Raw genomic sequence first — 13034 nt, 5'->3', positions numbered from 1 at the left:
AGGTCCATAGTGGTCCATGGGTGTATACTAGTCTATGTGTCTTATACTTGTTCTGATAGAGCTCAAGATCATTCTAAAGACATTCAGGAAAGGTTCAATTCTATCCTGTAAATAAGATTTTTTTTTTTTAGCATCAATACCTGCTCAAATGAGTATGGAGTTCTAATTAGTATCACATTTTTGATACTTCTGACAACCCTAGTCTATAGTAGTCTAGCTGTATCAGTTAATTGAGTAAAAGGGTGGAATAATGTCGCCCCAGAATAGCACTTTAGTATTGCTATAATCTGCCCACGTGTCTGACCTAAACTGAACTCAAAGACCACAGGCTCACAAAACTGAGTAAAAGTAGTAGTAAACTATATGTATATGAAAAACAACATCTTTCACTCACATAAATTCAGCAGTGTCTTCTCATTCTACCTTATAAATGTATTAATTGCAATAAAATAATTTGTAAATGAGGAACATTTTGGTCAACTATGACACCATGGACCGATTAATAGACTGAAAGCCTATAGTCCTACAAAATACTTATGCTGCATTCATGTGGTCCTCGGGAACTTGTGAAAATGTTTTCCGAGCTTTAGAGAAGACTAATGACCCACAAATCTCACTCGTTAGCTCTATTAAACACCATTAATGAGCAGACTCAATGATTTTATTATGGGCGACATCAAAATCAAGACTTTCTGAGATAAAAGGACATGAAGACAAACAAGTCGTAATTCTGAAATCTAATCCGGGAATCCCGAGTTCCCGAGGACCACATGAATGCAGCACTAATCTCATTCTAAAGTTGTCCAGAATCTAGTTAAAGGTACAGTTCTGTAGGTGGCACATCACCTGCATGAAAGTTAAAACCGTACTTCAGAAGAACTCCATGGGGATAGATGTGTTTTAGGCCATAGTCTGGAACATTACAGCCAAAGGAACAACATTTCCATGGAAACAAGGAAAAAAACGCCCCTCTTCAGCAAAAAAAAAAAAAAAAGAGTCAGGTTTGTGGCCAGGTCAGAGTAAAGCAACACAGTTTTCAATGCAATAAAAACATGCAAAATGAAAAAAAGGCTTTTATGTTTTAACCTTTGGCAGAAAACTTACATACTGTGGCTTTAATCTAAAACAATTTTCATTTCATTTTGGTCGAATACATGAACTAATGACCCACTTTCCTATAGAAGTTACGGCACTGCGAGTTGCTTGATTAATTGAACCCATAAATCACACGCAGACTTTTAAAATAACAAATATCCAACGCCAAATTATCCCCAAAACTGAAGCTAATAAAATTTGAGCTAAAGCAACAATGCTGATTAAGTGTGAAATATGACTTTTCCTGACTTGTGTTTACATAGGGCTTTCCACATTCTTGTAGGTCTTCCCTGGGGCTTAAGTGCTGCATTCAATGCCAGCAGAACTCCAGGAATCTCCAGCTCCGTCCAGCCGCAGTTTTGGCGACAGTGAAGAGACATGGTTTACGCAGAAATCAAGCCAAATGTAAACTCTAACAAAAGACATTCCTGAAGACCAAACCATAGAGCTGGACAGGCTATGGGCTTATTGTAAAATGGATCATTTGAGGTAATGGAAAATTTTGGTTTCCAAAGTGGCAAATGAAGCATTCAAATTCCAGAGACAATTGAAATGTTCTCAAAACAACCGTGAGCCAAATGTGAACCACAAAAAATTGCTTCTGATTTGAAGAAAACAACCTCAAAAGTGGTTCTTGTTTACCTAGAAAAGCATGAATTTAAGAGCGTAAAATTTGAATATGTAAAAAGTTGTATCGAGGAATTACAAATATTATCAGCCCAAAGGTTGATGGTTCAATCTCTATATTTGGCGACCATCCTGTCATTGTGTTCTTGGGCAAGACACTCTTCTACAGAAGTCATGATGTAAATCTGAAGGTTTATGACGCAATACACTCTAGAGATAAAACATCGCTGGTTGACCGGTCAGGTTGGTGATGCGATTCTATCTCCCACAGGTGAATACTGTTGTTGTGTCCTTGGGGAAGACACTTAACCCACCTTGCACCTAGAGTATGTGTACACTTGTGTATGAATGTGTGTGTGAATGGCTGAGTGGTTCGTTGATCTAAAGAGCTTTGACTGTCTTGAAAGTGAAAACGCACGGTATAAAAATCTGACCATTTACTCTCTCAAAATGGTCTGTTCCACCTAAGGACATCATTCTGTGGTATTCTCAGAAGTGCCCTCCATGTTTTTTTTAAATAAAATATAAAATATATCACAACTTTGAAGATTGCAGCTATTGTTTTAGCCACATTTGAACCACAACTTCTCCAGTCCACCAGCAGAAAGCAAGCCCTCAAGATATGCAAACATAATCACTGGGGATATCATCAATGTAAACTGAGCAAAAGTTGAAAGATCTGATTAAAAACTGAAGAAATTTGCCGTGTAAACTTCCAAACTTCATGTTTACAGTTGATTATGAGCGACACTTAAGCAAAACCAAACCATTTACGGGTACATTTTAGCACATTTCTTATGCACGGCAGAAATAAATAACATCTGTAACACTGTAATGATATCACTGTAAATGATATTTTGTGTTTATCTCAGAGTTGACACCTTTTGCTGTTTTTGAAGCTGTTTATGTGTTTTTGTTCATGTCATTACTTTTGTATGTGAAACTTGGTTGCTATGTCAACACGTTGATGTGAAGGATCTATTGGTCAGTTATTGGTTTGTTTTGGCTCTAGTGCAGTGGTTCTTAACCTTGTTGGAGGTACTGAACCCCACCAGTTTCATATGCACATTCACCGAACCCTTCTTTATTGAATATATATATATATATATATATATATATATATATATAATTTATTTTTTTTCAAATGCAAGACATATGTATGTTTTACTGGTGCACAAAATGAATCGTACATTAACATCACTGTGTTCAAAGAATAAAACCAGTACAATGCATGAACTCACAACAAATTACATACATACCTTTTTATAAAGACATGACCTTTTTTAATACTACCACACTGAAATTATTTAAATTTTTAACCTTATGTATTTCAATAATGAACTTATTGTATTTATGCTATTTATTATTTTTAACATTTTAACACACACCCCTGACCTAATTTCCATCAGGCTAGAATAATAATGAATATTTACAGCAAATCAGTGTGACTTCTGCTGTTGCCTTTGAGAGACCAGTTTAGAAACGCGTGGCTTAACCTTGGCAAGTGCCACTCTCATGTCATTTTCACAACAAAGTCTGTTCCTTTGCTTAATTTTTATGTCGTTTTATGTTTTTATGCCTTTCAAACGGCTCATTTAAGTTGGGTAGGTACTTCGATAGACACATCAAAGGGTGCATTTGTTGAATTGGGCCAACGTCTTAAGTCGCTCGCAGTCCGCTAATCATATGAGTTCGGTACATGTCTTGACCTCCGCCGAACCCCTGAGACTGACTCACCGAACCCAGGTTAAGATCCACTGCTCTAGTGAGCTGAGACTGCAGTTGTTTGGCTCTTGTTTTGGCCTACAGAAGCCAGCAGAACTAGGGACGGCCATATCAGGCCGATATTTGCACTTTTTAGTGTATGGGCTATCGGCCTTAAATGTCCAGCACAGGCCGATATTTTGTTTTGGCCGACCTGCTGCCTAAAGAACACACATGAAGCATTATTTCAACACTTCAATGCAATGTGATAACTGCAGAAAATGCGACTATTCTTAAAGGGAAGATAATGAAAAATCTGCCTCACATATCGGCAAGGCTTATCAGCCATCGGTTGCTCTGGATTCTAAACAATTGCTATCGGCGTTGGCCATTAAAACCCACATCTCTAACCAGAACACTACAATACTATTGGGAAAATCCATATCAGGAATTTTCTCATATAATCAGCCTGACGCTAAAGAGTCCAAAAGTAGCTCAAAGGCCTGAATATACAGTGCAATGTGGGTTAAAAGCCACCCAAAAACACCAATCCAGCAAGATGTTTTTCAGTAAAGAATTAGGACTGAACAATTTAGAAAAAAATATCCAAATGTGATGATCCAAATGTTTTCTAACAAGCATTGTAATTAGATTTGTGTTTTAATAAGAAAATTCTGTTCAAAGTTCAGTGTTTTAAAAAAGTCCAGAACATGGACTGTTTGGCGGCTGGTGAGTTAGACATAGCTAACCCACCAGCCGCCGCGTTCCAAATAGGAACTGATCACGGGCTGTACTTCCAGCTTCATCAACTCTGGCTCCAATTCACTTTACATTAGAAAACTTTTGCCCCTCTCTCTGTATGTACTGCTGTCAGACTCGTCATTTTGGTCTTAAAATGTCCTAATTGACCCGCTCTACATGATCCTGGTATTTTTATTTGACTACTGGGTCCGTAAATCAAGATATGAACATTAATAAGAGACAGATCAGTTGCCTTCTTTCCCCAAGGTCGCTCCCAAAGCATTAGCAAGGAAGAGGTGTTAACTTCAACAGCTTTGCTCCAGATTGGCTCATTGGCTCCTAATATGGAACTCGGCTCCAGATTGGCCCCTATAACTGCTCCAGCCTCGATGAGCTTCATTTGACTGGAGCCACTTCTTTACACTATATATGGTCCAGAAGCATACGCAAAAAGACAGAAATCTTGACTGACAAACTAATAAAAGAATCACATTACTGACATGTTTGTGCAGATCTTAAGTACAGGGTTAGCAGTTTTTATACACAATAAGACCTTGTCGTTTGCGGAGGAAATTATGGTACTTCAAAAAATGCAGCCTTTGTGACTTACATGCATTCGCATTAGAATTTAAATTTAATTTTGATGCCCTATATAGCACACATTTAAAACAATACATTACATGGACTGAGATTTTTAGGTAATATTTAGTATCAGAATAAAATCTATCTGAAGAGTTGCATAGTGATTTGAGTGTGTTTGTGTTGACTTTAGGGCTTGTGTGTAGAGGACAGAGTTGTGCTCCGGATGCAGAGCATGGGGAGGAAGTGTGTTTGGCCCTAGATTAACATGTACATGGCTCAGGAAAAGACCCCAGCACTCAGGGACTTTTCAGCAACTGCATGCACTTATTCCACTATAATGTTTGCATGTGTTTGTACTATGTAGGTAATTACGATTTATACTTCAGGTACATTTATGCATGAGTTACAGTAGTAGTAGTAGTAGTAGCAGAAGAAGTATAGCAGTATCTTTACCTGTATTATTTACACAGAGGGATGTCAGTCTGGTGTCCACGCCCTCTGTTGCGCCTCGAGTCAGAACAAAACACAGCTGTACAATAGGTCTGGAGTCGATTAATTGGTCGATGGTGTGTTAATTGGCCAACATTTGTATTGGTCGAGTAATTATCTTATTTAAATTGTAAGGATTGATATACGACAACAACATAAAGGAAAAGTGAGTGAGTTAGCTGAAGATCTGGTATTTTTTTGGTATTTATGTGTAAAAAGGCAGATTAAACTCATCATTCACAAGCTTAATTTGTCTTTATATAAATACATTGTTTCCTAGTAATTTTATTGCTTTTATATGAACTCCCCCTGCAGGTGTAGTCTTGTGAGTGCAGTTTGGTTAAATACAAAAAGATACTTAATACTTCTGAGAGCTTTTGCTGCGCCCCCTTTGTAGTTGACTAATCAAGTTTTCTCACACCTCAGATGAACAGTTTATTGCTTCACTCACTGCAGAAATCCACCATGTTTTCTGTCCTCTGGGATATTTATATTTGCTTTGTTTTTCCTCATAAGCAGCCATATTTGTTTTGATACGGACAGACCATGCGTGTCCCTGATTGGCTAATCCAACTGTCAATCACACCCACTTGAAAATGGGTAGATTCAGCTGTGACCAGACTCTGAACTACTGGAGAAGCTTGTACAGACTCCATGATCAGGGAGGCACACTTAATTGCAACCCATCCCACCAAAATTTGAAAAGTCGAACTAATCAATCATCAATTTTTTCCTCTTTCATGGAAAAAAACCCCAAAACATCTCAGTAGTTTAGACCTCCCAAAAAATGTCTAAAGTTCTAAATTGCACGGGATTGTTGCATTAGTTTAACCGTTCAGATTCCAGTCTCTCAAATGTTAATGCAGAAGGAAACTCATTTGAAATTGCTATCCATGGGTTTCAGAATAATTCAAAATATTATATCTTTTGAATGGGAAACAGTCTTCAAAACATTGCATAACAGAACTCATGAATACTTGAATAACTGAATTAAAGAGGGGGTATTATGCAAAATGAACCTTTCTGAGCCTCTACCATGTTATAATGTTGTTCCCTCATCAAAAACATGTCTGAGTAGATTTTAATTGTCATCCATGCATGTTTGAGTAATCTAGCGATCTTTGCCAGGCACAACTCAAACCCTCCTTACATTTAGCAGCATGATCCGATCCAAAGCTTATGTCACCCATGCTCCCACACAACAATTTTCCACAAATATACAAAAGCAGGATACAAAACAATACACTACTATTTCACAAACCTGATGTGATGTGCAGTAGTTTCATTAGCCACATGCACCGATTGTGTTGTGATAGCGCTCTGAAGGGGGAGTGTCTTTGCGCGGGGAGCAAAGGGGACAATAGTATATTATTACGTTGTTTTTGGCAAATATAGCATTTTCAAAATAATAAAAGTCAACACACTGATCTAAATATGTTATGTGTTAGCAGTTAATACCCCGTAGAAGTGTAATACCCCCTCTTTAATGTAACCGTGCTGCTAAAGCTTTGACTAGGATTCTCAAAACGTGCTATGGTTTTTCTCTTCCAAAAATGTTAGTGGAAAAGTTCTACACGCACAAACAACATACAAAAAAACTAAACAAAAAAACACAGAAGTCATTTATAAGACCTATGACTTAATATTAGCTTCGTAGCCAAAACCAACCACAGGAAACCCGCTGACCACACGCTGTAAAAATCTCAAATCTGGCAACCGATGACATTACATAAAAAAGAAGGAGCCAGGCCAAATGGACCACCACAAACTAGTTCATCCATTTGTGCGTTCTCCTCCGCAGCTGAAATTAGCCCGATCTGAACCAGGACAGCCCACAGAGGAGCGCGTGTCAGGTTAGACAAGTGTACCAAGGACGTTCGCTCTATGAGTAATTAATACAGAGTGGAGGATCTGCTAGCTTCTCTACCCTGGATTGTTCCGTAGTATGGCATTAAATGTATCTATCATCATGGCGACAAACGGGGGAAGTTACCAGGCCAGCTTACAGGTCAGATCTGTGTAAAAACGATACCACTGACAGAAACAACGTGTGTTTTTCAAGGTATTTTCAGCAATGGAAACGGCTGTAACGGGATAGGATAGATATGTTTAATGCAATACTGTGGAACATTCCAGGCAAAATGGGAACATCTCCATGGAGACAAGCACTTGATGGACTCTGCATCGTACATTATGTTCCAAAAATGTTAGCGTAAACAGTGTTGCAGCTCAGTTGGTAGTGTTTGTATATTGATTTGAACGTTTGCAGTTCGAATCCCTCTCCCACACATGTATGCTGTTGTTGTGTTTTTGAGCAAGACACTTAACTCACCTCGCCCCTAGTGTCTGTGTACACTGGTGTATGAATGTATGTGTGGATAGGGGAGTGGAGCTTGGAGCCTTGAAGGTGTAAAAGCGCTGTATAAAATCTAAAGCAAATATAAGGAATACCTGCAAGCTATGGAAACATATGGAAAATAATTCAATAAATCAATCTACAAAACGGGAGGTAGAGGTAATAAATATGTGAGTGTTTATAGCAATAAAAAAAATAGTGTTTCATTTGGCTGTTTTTGATCGCAGGTCACATTGTGTTGCATTAGAACAGGTTTTACTGGTTTTATTCGGCGTTACTATATTACGTCATCAAGTCGTCTCAAAGGAGTTTTCACATTCTCAAGAAATACATCTAATACGGGTTCTGAGTCGGCACAGCTTTTGGTGCATATATTTTCTGACAAAAGCATTCTATTCATACTTGCTAACAAGACAGAAAAAAGTAAAAAGATGTACTATGCTACACATTTAATTTAATTTAGCCAAAAATGACATCGTTTCGTAATTGAAGTGTGTTGATTGACTGTTGTGATGCTGGACGTTTCCCATTCCCCAACTATTTCAATGGGTGCCATGCCAGATTGTTAATAAGGAGACGGTGCTGAGAAGGTGGGCTCTGTAATATCAGTCTGATTAGCCACCTGGAATACTAAGGTACTAAATGATTTATTACGTAACAGGGGTATTTTAAATGCGTTGTAAAACATGAATTCTCACTGTGAGCGGGGTCACCTCTCCACAGATCTGTCCTGTCATTTGGCCAGCTCGTCTAAATGGAGATGGATGAGCATGATGCCATACTGTGGACCATTCCAGACAAAGCCATAACATCTCCGTGGACATTCCGCAAAAGCTAAGTGGTGCACCTTTAAATATAATCGCCAAAATTTGTGATTGTGACAGCCCTAGTTTTATTTCACAGTTTGGGAATTGTTGTAGTCTTTCTAATATCAACATGCAGTGTCTGAACCTGTGACTAAAAGGTGCCATCAGAGCCAGTCTCAAATGAAACGGTGCGTGGGGTAATTTATGGCCACTTGGAACGTAACTCTGTGATTACTATTGACAAGAGACCGGAGGGGGGTTAAAGACCGGAGGACGGCATTTGACTCAACCAAACTAGACCAGGACTAAAGCAGGACTAAATCAAGTCCAGTCAAGGTTTGTATTGGGTCAAAAGAAGAACTAGTAAGGGACTAAATCAGAATGAAAGAAAAAGGAAAGGAAAGGACTTAATCAGGACACAAGGACTAAACCAGGTCAAAGCACGACCAAGGTCTTAAGGAAGGTCCAACCAAAAGACTAAATTCAAGGCTAAAACAGGGTTCAATCTTCAAGTGCGTTCTTCAAAAGAGTTAACAATGAAAATGGATAAAATCAGGACTTAATCAAGACTTAACCAGAACTTAAAACTATGACTTAAACCAGGACTAAACCAGGCCAAAGCAGGACCAAACCAGATCTGAATGAAGGTCTAGCCAAAACACTACATCCAAGGGTCCAAACTTCTAATCAATTCTTCAAAACAATAGCACTGAAATGAGATAAAACCAGGACTTAACCAAGACTAAACCAGGACTAAACTATGACTTAAACCAGGACAACAACAAGGACTAAACCAGGTCAAAGCAGGACCAAATCAGGTCCAACCAAAAGACTAAATCCAAGACTAAAACGAGGTTCAAACATCTAATAAAACCAGGACTAAACCAGGACTAAACTATGACCTCAACCAAGGATTAAACCACGTCAAAGCAAGAATAAACCAGGTCTTAGTGAAGGTCTAACTAAAAGACAAAATTCAAGGTAAAAACAATGTTGAAACCTCAAATGAATTCTTCAAAACAGTAGCACTGAAACTGAATTAAAAAAACAAAAAAAACAAAAAAACAACAACATACAAATTCAACTCAACTTGAACTGGAATTTGGCATGTGAGACAATAAAAAATACTGCAAATAAAATCCAAAATATAAGTTGACCTATGACTTACCTTACACTGACCATTCCCATGAACAGAAAATCACTTAGGCAGTATCCTATCCCAGCTTAGCTCCATATCCTTTAGGTTCCAAAACAAAGTGACAGGGGAGACCTATCTAGGGCCGATTCAAGTGAGCTGCGGTCTGTTGCGTAGTCCACTCAGAGCGATGGAGAGACACTGGAGGAAGGGAGAGAGAGAGAGAGAGACGGAGAGAGAGGGAGAGAGAGAGGAGCAGATGTCCACAGGGAGGAGGCAATGAGGGGGGTGTGGGGGGAGGAGGAGGGGAGGACGAGGAGAGAGGCGGGCAGCCCATTTCCTGACCAATTACCTGCAGCGCGACTCTGGCCCAATCCAATCGGGCCCTCGTCACTCGGCTACAGAACTGGGGCAGGCTGGGAGCGAAGAACTGTCAGAGAAACATAAAAAATATAAAGGAGTTTAAAGGGGTTTGGGAAAAGGAAATGCAAAGGACAAAAAGCTCATCTGAAGGTTGGTGTTGGATTCAATGGGAATTATTCAGCGGTACAAGTAGTAAAGTACAGATACAGAGTACTTTTCATATGATTTGAGGGGTTATTTTTACCATGTTCGTGGAAAAATCCTGACTAAAGTTTTCGAGTTCAAGCTTTGGTTTTGAGTAAACAAAAATAAATACACAAAATTCAATAAAAACATTGATTTATTTATTTTTTTAATATCACTTCACAATATCACTACATTTAACACAAATTAACGAGTCTTGTGTGAAATAATTACTTTTTACTTTTTAAGTACATTTTTAAAAGGATACTTAAATACTTTTACTTAAGTACATTTTTTCATGTGATACTTTAACTTTTGCTTGAGTAACTTTTTACCTCCGTATCTGTACTTTTCCTTAAAATTGAGTACTTCATCCACACTGGTATTACTACGACACTAAGGATCTTGGGCAATTCACCTCTCCATATGTATTGAAAATCAAGTTGGATACTTTGTTCGAATATAATTTTAAAACAAGTACTATTTCATTTTCTTCACAATGAGCAGACAGCACAGATTAACCACTACCACTTCATGACATCACAAGGTGGAACAGAGCATTTTGAACTTTGAAGATGTAGAGAGACTAATAATGAATAATTGTTTTTTTTTTATACTAAATTATCGTCTATAAAGTAGTAATTCTTGACTTTAGTTGACTTAACTGACAGTTTCATACTCAGACAGACAAATATAAATTGGGAAACTTAAAGGTACTGTATGAATCTTTTTGGATGTAGTACATCACATGCAAAACTATACAAAACATTACAATCTCTGGCTTTAAATTAATCTATATTAATTTGGCAATCTCTCTAAGTCTGTCATTGTGTTCTATAGCTCAAAATGCATTGTTATTACATTATATTATGAAACCCTCCCGATTGTTCTCCACACACCCACTTTGCTCATTTCTCCACATCAAAGATACAGTAAGAGAAAGTATAGACCTATAACACTGCCCAAAACATAACAAAACTACTAGAAACACCTGCTGCAACCACCGTCAGCCGACCACATATCTGCACTGCAAGTCAGAACGCTGTGACTCAGGGCCATTGTTAAAGCAGAGCCAAGCCGGATGGAGGAAAGTCCCCACCACCCGGGCCAACTCACCCCGCTGTTCCTGCCACTTTCCTGGGATTCAAACGGCAGCTCTCCAGCCTCTGTGCACTCACCATCTCCACAACTCATTTCAAGGCTTCTGCAAGTATTTTAAACAAGCAAAACGACAAAAACACGCTGCATTAAAGGCGCTGTGCATGATTTTTACAGCATTAAAACCATGAAAAACAGCACTAGTTCACTTGTAATACATTCCGAGCATCCAAATTATTCACAGCTATGAGTTTAGAAGCGCTTTTTACATTGGTCAGAAGAGTTGCCATCGAACAACAACTAGCATGGTAATACAAACTTCCTGATAATCGAACAATAAAACAGCATGCAGTGGACGTATTTTGACATCAAGAGCTGCTTATACAATATAGCTGTACTGGGGCAAAACACATTTCGCTCAAATGTTCCCACTTTATGAGCCTTGTACAGTATAGGAACATTTGTCAGCTGCATTACCTGTCATGTGGTAATACAGGAAATGATCCATTGTGTTTTTAAACTCCATACACCTTCACTAGAATCATTTGGATCATTTCAGCCCTGGATTTGCCAAATGGAGCTGTTAACCTAAAAATACTGCTTCATGACATCACAAGGTGGAAGAGAGCATTTTGAGCTTTGGAGATGTAGACAGAGTAACAATAAAATACTACTCAAACATGTGTGAATGAAACAAAACTCAACTCCAGGTATGTTTTTGAGAAGGGAACAGCATTATAACATGGCTTGAAGGTCATAAAAGCCAATATAGGACCTTTAATGCTTTAGAACTGGGGTGTCAAACTCAATTTCACCGAGGGCCACATCAGCAAAATGGTTCGTCTCAAATTTGCAAAGATATAAAAAATGTGTCTGTGTAACTGCGTAACTCCTGATAAACTGACATTTTAAGACAATCATACATTTAAATTTACCTTGTCGTGGGCCACATAAAATGACATGACGGGCCGCATTTGGCTCCCGGGCCTTGAGTTTGACACATGTGTTTTAGAAAATGATCTTACCTGACAATGATTCCAGTTTGACAGAGAGTATAATTTCTATACAGTTTGTCCCCCAAAATACTGAAATAATTATCTTAAACGCACTGTACCTGATTTTTACTGTCTTAAAACCAGAAATAGTTCACTTTCATTACTAGCCTCCTCACCACAAGAGGTTTATATGTCCTTTTCACAACTTTAGGCCAGAGCGTGTTTTGCCATCACTAACAACAACTAGCATGCTAACAAAGCACTAGCATTACCTCCTGATTCTTGGACAATAAAAACACCTTACAATTAGATGGCAGTACACACCGGCTTTATTTTGACCCCAAAGCTGCTTTTACAACATATCTGTACTCGGGCAAAACAAATGTTACTTTATTACATGAAAGGAAATCATTTACAGTCCAGTACTCATCAGTGGCGTACTAGGTAGCGCCATTACACACTTAGCCACTTCCAGAAGCACTATTCTATCTGGCATTCCAATCATAACACACATGCACGTGAGCTGGAGCGACTGTTAATAGTAGCCACTTTCTGACCTTTGATAAGTAAGAAGAAACCAAAATACTTTTAAAATATCAGCACGTCAATCAGCGGGCTACTCTCTGACCTATACTGCACACAAACAGAGCAGATGTGGGTCACCGGACTGTACGCTAACCCAAACACACGCGGGGCTCGCCTTTGTAACGGAACACCTCATACTTAAAAACACAGGCACCATGACAGACGATAGCATGACCCAAGAGGAAGAGCGTCCGCGTACCCTCCCACCCCGGCCGGACAGCCATTCGTCTCCTCAGAGGGCACGGAGGTGGGATCTGGAGTACTGAGATAGAAGT

General features: G+C 38.8%; 1 protein-coding gene across 1 annotated transcript in view; it reads right to left on the bottom strand.

Annotated features, from left to right (window-relative positions):
* Positions 1-9648, bottom strand: part of LOC117392742 (pleckstrin homology domain-containing family G member 1) — a 76593-nt gene extending 66945 nt beyond the window's left edge. The window contains exon 1 of the mRNA XM_033990876.2: positions 9569-9648. The gene's annotated coding sequence lies outside the window, so the exon portion shown is untranslated. The remainder of the gene's footprint in view (positions 1-9568) is intronic.
* Positions 9649-13034: the final 3386 nt, after the last annotated feature.

This window comes from Periophthalmus magnuspinnatus, chromosome 24, assembly GCF_009829125.3.
Source record: "Periophthalmus magnuspinnatus isolate fPerMag1 chromosome 24, fPerMag1.2.pri, whole genome shotgun sequence".
Taxonomy (NCBI): domain Eukaryota; kingdom Metazoa; phylum Chordata; class Actinopteri; order Gobiiformes; family Gobiidae; genus Periophthalmus; species Periophthalmus magnuspinnatus.
Note: the sequence above shows the minus strand (reverse complement) of the source record. Positions and strands in the feature narration are given on the sequence as shown.